Source organism: Calonectris borealis, chromosome 4 (genome assembly GCF_964195595.1).
Source record: "Calonectris borealis chromosome 4, bCalBor7.hap1.2, whole genome shotgun sequence".
In the NCBI taxonomy this organism is placed as follows: domain Eukaryota; kingdom Metazoa; phylum Chordata; class Aves; order Procellariiformes; family Procellariidae; genus Calonectris; species Calonectris borealis.
Genome location: NC_134315.1, coordinates 13,632,722 through 13,641,268, shown reverse-complemented (window position 1 = coordinate 13,641,268; position 8,547 = coordinate 13,632,722). Strand labels below are relative to the sequence as shown.

Below are 8,547 nucleotides of genomic sequence, written 5' to 3'. Positions count from 1 at the left end.
ACACAGTGGTTTCACTTCAGAAGAAAATATTTTGTACAGTGTTGCACAACATCTCACGTAGATCACCTTGCGTGTGGACAGTGAGTGATAAAGAGATTCGAAGTAGGAAAGAGTAAAAAGTTTCCTCTAATACTGCCTGAGTCAGCCGTAGCTAAAAGCCAGGCAACAGACCTGATGAGGCAACTGTGGTCTGAATGGCATATTGTATACTTATTAAATTAAGGAGGTAAATTTGATGCTATAAACTACTTGTCAGCAAAAACGTAATGAAAGCAGTTTAAACAAAATTAAAGAACCCACCCCAGAAATCCTGTACCTTTGTCACTAATTAGAAGCAGTGCAGGACAAGAACTCCTACATGGTAACAAAAATTGTAGTGGATTTTTCTTTCATCTTGACGAGTCTGTCGCTATTCACTGATGAATCATTCTGAATGACTCCTTTTGGTCATTCTTTATCTGGCAGATACTGTGTTTAATATGTTTCAGACTCAACCTCTATTATAAAAGCTTTTTGTTGAAAATAAAAAATAAGTATATCAGCGAGTACACAGAAAATCTTCATTTATTGCACACAAACAATGATGGAGGGCTTTAACACACCAGACTAAAAGTTTCCTTTAGCCAGAAAGTAATTGCCATTATTCAAGGGAGAAGTGGATAATAACTGATCCTGTAAAATCATTAGGAGATTAATTTTTAATGTTAACATTATTTTAAATACTGTGATTGTAGACATTTCAGCTGTAATGTCATCTCTTTGCTGCTTTAACTTTTAAATCTATGCGTATTTCTCCACTAGCTACAGGTCCCAATAATTTAACAGTCATCCAAACACCAACGAAAATACATCTATCAGTTGGAGACTACACTGAAATTGCCTGTATTTGGGAGAAATCTATTGTGAGGTATAGAGTAAGCTGGTATGTTGTTAATAAAGAGAACATCACCAGAACTATATCATCAAAACTTTTCTATGTATCCAACGTCACCCATGAAAGCAAGGATGTGCTAGTGATAAAATCTGCCAATGTAAATGACACGGGATTTTACTACTGTGAGATAATTATTGAAATACCTTTCTGTAAGAAAGTATGTGGAAATGGGACAACAGTGATGGTTGAAGAGAAAGGTAAGCTAGCAAGAGCATATGCGTGCCATTTAACTTGTCATCATAAAGATTCTTCGGTTTGAACGATTTTATACATTTCCTCCCTCTCCTACATCCCTCCCCCAACTCAGGGATCTCAGGATGAATGAGACGAACACAGAGAGGACCAGAACGACTCTTAATGACAATTGACTTAAGCTCTCTGCCTTAATACCCCCAGTGTAAAGTGTTTGTTTTCTCCTGTAAGGGTTTGCTAAGAGGAATTATTAGTTGAGGTTTACAGAAAAGCTGTGCATTAGCTGTGTATTTCACAAAAGACCCAAACGCAATTCCTTCTCAGAAGGGATTTGGTAGGCTAGGTGTGAGACAGTGAATGAATTTGCCTTGTGGTAAGGAGTGGCTGAAAGAATCACGTGGTTACTCTGTTCAGTAACATGTATCCTTTACTAACCATTTTATCTTTTTATTACAAGTTCTTAATAAAAAGTGGGAGGTAAATCAATATGGAAGATAGAGGAGTATGGCTGACAAAACATTTTTATCTCTGTTATGACAAAATGTTTTATACAGGCTGTGTCTCCTTATTTTCTTACAGTCATACAGTAACCTTTACAAGGGAGCAATTTAAGGTCTCAATTCTGAATTAAGTATTGAAAAACATTAATAAAATGAGTATTCAAACACAAATTTTTCAGCAATAGGAGTAAGCTATATTTCACCTTAAATTATGAAAAGAATGTGACATACCTAGAAAACAATTTAGCTCACTTCTGTTACACAACTGTCTCAAGAAACTGTGCATCACCTCTTGAAGATGCTGATCTCTGCCTCCCTACCTCTCAACTGTAGAGAGAGACTAAGAGACTAGCTCTGACTAAACCTTTAACATCACTCGTATATCAACTGGTCAAGTCATGGGAAGTAACTTTCCGTTCATCCAGCACAGTCCACTTTTGGACACTATTTTACACTATTGGCCAACTGGTAGTCCAAAGGAAGGCACAAAAATTATCATAGGTTTAGAAAATATCAGTGGCAGGGAATGAATGAAGTAGTGCTCAAAATGGGGGGGAAATGAATGTAAAAGGCTGATAAAGAGTTAAAATAATCAGAGCTCCTAAAATAAGCTATGTGATCTGATAGCTTATGTGGTCAAGTAGTAATAGCCTTAAAGTACAAGCAGAAAAGACTCAGATTAGACACTGAGGGGAAAAAACTGTCAAACTGCAGGAGCTATAGGAGGGATGGATGTTACTGTTCATCAGGCATGCATCCCTCAGGAATGGTAAAGTATAGATGACCTTGCACTTGGGTGGGGGGATGAACTGATTCACTCCTGAAGTCACTTCTGATTTTTTTTTTTTTTTTTTTTTTGCTATGGTGTTGTTCTTCTATTGTATCTTTGAATAGTACATAACTTTATTTGAAATATATAATTGCAGAAGCTTACTCATTGAAAAAGAGAGATTTGGCAATACGGACCATCGTTCCTTTCTTAGTGGCAGTGGGAAGCTTCTGTCTTTGCTACAAAAAGAAACAGCACTCAAAACTTTCTGGTGAGTGACAATATTTCCATTAACATGTCCTTTCTAAGTTAGATATTTGTTTTGAGATGGCTGGACAGCTGCACTTAAAGGCATCACTAAGAGGAATTTCAATGTATAACTTTTGCTTACCTGGTCCTGATCTGCTAGAGGCACCTCAAGCTGAGAGGAGGGATCGAAAGACACAGCTTGTAGTTCCAGTGAGCGTTCTTGCGGCCACTTGCCTCCATTATTTATCTTTCCAGAAAGAGTGGTCACTTAGACAGACCTGTCTAGGATTTCGAAGGAGTATCAATTCTGATAATTTATTAGCAGACTGAAAAAGTGAGGAGCCAGAACTTTGTTCTGCATAATGGTCTTACTCTAGGTAGTGACACCTGGAAGTGACATCTGAAAGACCTGACTTTGGGGACTTTGTTCTGAGCTATGTTTTTTAAGCTGTGAATTTTTTTAACTAATTATTAATTTTTGTTTGTTGCAAAATCCTGAAATGAAGAATGGAAGAAGTCACAAGAAAAAACAGTGAATGGCAAGGGTACAGGACAAGTGTAAATGTAGGGCGTCTGCAGGCGGTGGGTACAGACCAGTGACGTATAACCTAAGGCAGCCTCTTAAGTAGCTGTAGCATGAGTGTTATGGTTGCAATGTGAGGCTTACTCAGCTTGTGAGCTGTCAGGGATATAGGTGGAATATCTATGCCTTGAGATGCAATTCAACTTGCAGATTAAAAAAGGAGGGGGAGGGGATTTAGGCAAGTGAAAGCTCCTATTTAAGTCACTGGAGTTGACACAGGCATGGATCTTGAGACCTCTGTAAGAACTGACCCGTTGTAGGTGTCTACTTAAGGGTGAGCTGATCAGTTCTCTTGATCAGTTTCCATGGCACAGACTCTATTGACCAGGTCTCCATTGCCGAAGGGGTGTTCAGAAACCTGAAGGTAGCTGTTTGCATCTGCAAGCTGAATACTGCTCTAGTGCCTATCATCCAGACTAGCTATACAAGAGCGCTGCACTCTTCCTTTCAGAGCTTTATAGAGCTCTGGTAGAGGACCAGTGTGACTCTGGAAATGGACAGTAAGCAAGCAGTGACTGTAACTTGGTTTTTGCTAAGGTTCTGCACAACTTCCCGTGCCGGCAGGAAGGCGTCAGGAGGAGCCGGTGCTCGAAGTTGCGGAACTTCATGGGAGAAATGAATCCACCAACGAAGCAGCTGAGGAAAACTCATCACGTAATTCTGCTGAATGGGTAAGTGGTTTATAAAAAGACTGTCGCTATGAGAGAAGGACTTTCAAAATGAGGCACTGGGGAGTGCGCTGAACAGAAAGCACACAACAAGCTGCTGTTCCTAGGATGGCATCTTACTACACATGAAAAAGGTTTAAAGCAAAAAAAAAAGAAACATGTTCTTGCAAGAGACAACACTCAGAAATAAGAAAAAAGATATTTATGTAGTAGGAAAGTATTAGATTCTGTTGTTATGTTTAATGACATTCTAAAAGTGCCTGGAGAAGATGGCAGCAAAAAGTGGAGAATATCAATATAGAGACTGAGTGAAAGAAGTGTAGAAGGAGTCCCTTTATTGGGGGACTTTATATTATTTATACTTATATACCAAGCTCAAGGGGCTTGGACCAGCTTCAGCTCACAGGGCTATTAGAACAGGCGACACTTGCTGAGAGCAGGTAGCAGATTTCAGGCAAGCTCCTTTTCCCAAGCAGTTATTCATCTTTTAACTGCATTAAAACATAAAGTGGGCAAGAGAAAGAAGCCCTAATTTAACTCATGCATAGGCTGGCGCAACTTCCATTACAATCACCTGGACAGGCTTGGACAAGCCACACAGATGTGATGTAAAATGCTAAAGCCCATGGTCACAACTGCAGTTATTGAGCTTATAGATTCCCGAATTCTCCTGTTAGAGAACCTGACTTCAGTCTTGATTTGGTCATACTGGTACTGAAATCATGGTGAGAGAGAATATCAGGATGCAGGTAGTAAAACAGTAATATCTATCTTTTATTGTGCAATAGTTATCATTCCAAAAAAAGAAAATGTATAGCTGGGAAAATTCATTCCCCATAATATGTAGATGGCCATTGAAGCTAAGAGACTTGCTTTTACAAGAGAGATCACATAGTAGAAAATTTTAAAAATACAAGGCATGAGATGGTCTGGTCGTAGTAATAAAATATTCTAATTATTAGCTATAAATAGATAACTCTTCTACTTGTTAATATTTAATGAAGACATAAGAAAACAAGGTTGAGAATGAGAAAGCAAGCATCAGAGGTGGTGCAGAGTGAAGTTCATTAGTAACCATTAACTGCTCAGGGTTTGTATGGACAACAAGACCTATCCAGAGGATGTGCAAATACAATTATAAAAGGTCTTTTATTGTGGCTTTATAATTAGCAGTTGTTAGCCACAGTGACGTGTCATGATATAGGTTCGGTGTTTTCTTTCATGTAACAGACCTTTTTGCTATTTTAATGAAAGCAGAAAGAGTGATTTCATAGTGGTATCATTTTAAATGTTAAAGCATAATTTGATTTTATAAATAATTCAAGAGATCCAGTAGATTAGTAAAGCCAGTACATACGATGTGCATGGACACTATATTTCAAACAAATTAAGCCAGTAGTGATGAGCAAATACTATGGTGTCTCTGGAGCTGCCCTCATTGCCTTTCAATTGTGTTGCAGAGCATGATTGGTTTAATTTAATTTTTTTTTTTTCCTGTTTGTGCAAAAGTAAGTCTCTAAAAAGTTCACACTCGCTTTTTACATTGCTTACACTTTTTTTTTTAAGCTTGGAAATTTGCTGTACATTCTGGGTAGGTTTGGCCACCATTTCTAGAACAGCGAACGTGGAAGTTCTGTACGCCTCTGCAAGGCTATTTACAGTCTCCAATTTATGTCATGTTTTTTTCCAATTCCTGGGGTTGCGAAGGCAGTCTTGTATCACAGAACTTGAATCAAGGCATGGATTTTATTCTCACCTGTATCATATGCCATAACAACGCTGAGCAATTAGGTCAGGTGACAACACATAGCTCCAAGTATCGAAGTTAGCTTAAGCTGTGAGTGAACATCCCCATGGAAAAGCTGGCCACTGTACTTGTGCTTTTACTATATAGCACTTGTCTCTACTTCTCTGGAGATTCATCCCATATTTCCTGAGTTGAGATGCTCAGGGAGTGTTTCCCAGACAGTTCTGCCAGCTGCAGGGGAATTTGGCCCTTGAGGGAATTCTTGGAGCACTTGATGATTTTTTCATTGCTAAGTTCTGCAGGTTCCAGCCCAAATCTAAGCACTGCTGTAGCATTAATGCAAACTTCCAGCTCATGGAACCACACAAAAAGCACACTCCTGAGGGGCTCTGGTTGTGCAAAAATGGATAGAAGCATGATCCAGATTAGTTGGCCATACCTACCATGTCTCCTGTTTGACATTCAGCCAGCAGGTACCTCTCTCTGTTCTGAACATCGTTCATTAAAACAAAAATAGTAAACCCCCATAGTAAAGTACAAGTGTGAAGACAAAAAGCTACCACTTCATGACTTCCACCTTTTTATTGTTTTATGCCATGTCAGCTTGAGAATTTGATTTGCTATGTCGGTGAGCACAGGTCTTTGTGCACATTTTAGAGAGATCTCAGGTTTTGCTAAAGGACTTACTTGAAGATTCCAAATCCTACATGTGCTTAGGAAATGAAAACAGGATGATTTTTGCACAGTCCAGAATAACATCTGAATACCGCCGCAGTGTGCTAGTTTACTGCATCAAAAGAGCGTCCATCCGGAAAGAACAGTGTGATAAAGCTTTTTGGAAATATTGGAGTTAAATGATTAAGGGGATAAAAAAGCTTTGCCATTTCAGATTTCATAGAACCTGGTTTACCTGGAACTTGACATTTTTGGTATTCTAAATAAGTACTTTGTGCCTGGTACCTAATTAACTGAGAGAATTGAATCCAAACATAGGAAGACTTTGCCTTTCTATGTTAGTACTGAGACACTCTTTCCCTCCGAAATTATAACTCCATGGCCTGTGCTTCTCTCTGTTCCCTCAGGCTGTGCTAGATGCTGTGTCTTGGGTAAAAGTTCATTTTAAATAGACTTTATGGGTAAAAGTTATTTTGACTGGAGTTTTCTTTGCTTTTTAAGGCTGTGTCTACACTTTATGAATCACTTGAATCTTTTTTGCAATGAATCAAGAGGAAAAGATGACAAATCCACTGTGACTATTGCATCCAGTGCAGCAGATGAGCAAATCCCACAAACTAGGGCAGCTGAAATGTCTAGAATGAGACAAGGATCCGCTGTCTACTTTGACATTCAGAACTAAAAGGACAACGTCATAAACAAAATATGGCTCAATAACTATGAAACTGAAAACAATATGATAATTTGCTGCTGAAGGATGGATTACGTGAGTTTCCTGTCAGAAGTGTGTCAGTGGGACAATATACAGGAAAAAAGGTTCGTTCCAAGCAGTCTCTGAATGTTTTGTCGCTAACAAAACACTGTAAGGAGTCTGAATTTGAGGGTATGTCATTTTAGAGGACTGTCTTCAACTCTTCCCCCTGTGTCCAGAAATAATAAAGAATGTATTACCGTACTTTGAAAAATCTTCTGGACTGAACAACATTCTCCAACAAAACCATTTCTTCAGGCAGCCCATGTATAAATAGCAGAAGGTAGAGAAAAAATGCACGTGGTGGCAATCATTTGACCAAATAGACAGTACTGCACATAGGATGGAGTCTGATGTCCGAAACTATCATCAGTGCTGGCCACATCATAACCAGAGTGGTATGCCAGAAAGGATTATATTCCTGTGGAAAGGGACTGTTAGTGTTAATTCATTCACACACTAGGAAAAGTCTTCCAGAGAAGGTAGTCTCCTACGCACAATGGAATACTAGCTTTAAATGAAGCTATGTATATTATTATTACGTATAATTATTGTCTAACTGGTGGAGGAGGGGTGCTTGGAGGAGATGAGAGTGTTAACACTTGTTCCACTTTTGCCAGCTCTAAAACTTTAAAAAAAATCTCTGAAGAAAAATCAAAACTGAAAATGTAAGTAAAACCTGGCTTCCAAGGTCTGAACAGAGGTGAAGAGCATTGACAGCAAAGCTAATGGCAGTTGTCCAAGGACTGTTGAATACTAAGAGCAAGTATCTGAAATGTGAATATATTTATGTACCAGGGTTCCTTCGTCTTCTGCTAAAGTTTTCTCAGAGCGTAGCTGGAGGTTAGATCACCTTGCCAGCAAAGCAGGGAGAAATGAGAAAGGTTTGTCACAGCTTGCACGTGGGCAGTGCAGTAGACGCAGACTAGCTTTCCCAGACCCCTTAAAAACAGTTTGCATAATCTAGATGTGTGACTGCCTTGCTACTCAATATTCTGTAATGAAATCTTTGAGGCCATACAGCATGGCCTCTGCTCTGGCTGTGTCTATGCGATCGTGACTATGGTTCACAAAGCTACCTCTCAAATTACTGTAGCTTGGCTGTGGCTCACTGTTTGGTGTGGATCCTCTTTCCTGGGCTGTTCTGTAACCTGCCCTGAATGCCCTTCCGCAGTGAATATAATGCTGTCCGAAATATGCTGTAATCACTGCACTGTAAACATAACCTGTACAAGACAAACTATTCGTTATAGTACATCTCATGATATTTTTGTATAAATTGAACAAAGCAAGAGGATTTTCTTTTCTTCCTTTTGAAGTTCAGTCACTTTAAAATCCTTGTCCTGAAACTCATTATTACAGATTTGTTTCCTTTGCTGCATGGTGAAACACTGTCACATGCCATATTCCTTTGAGGATCACAAACGAGATTCTGGATTTCCACAAACCCTGTAACTTTGTCCCCTGCACAAGAAGGTC

General features: G+C 39.1%; 1 long non-coding RNA gene across 1 annotated transcript; it reads left to right on the top strand.

Moving 5' to 3' along the window:
• The first annotated feature begins 2,168 nt into the window (after nucleotides 1–2,168).
• On the top strand, nucleotides 2,169–7,843 carry LOC142082413 (uncharacterized). Its single transcript, XR_012673702.1, has 3 exons — nucleotides 2,169–2,666; nucleotides 3,765–3,898; nucleotides 6,819–7,843. It is a non-coding gene; the product is annotated as an uncharacterized LOC142082413 (long non-coding RNA).
• Nucleotides 7,844–8,547: the final 704 nt, after the last annotated feature.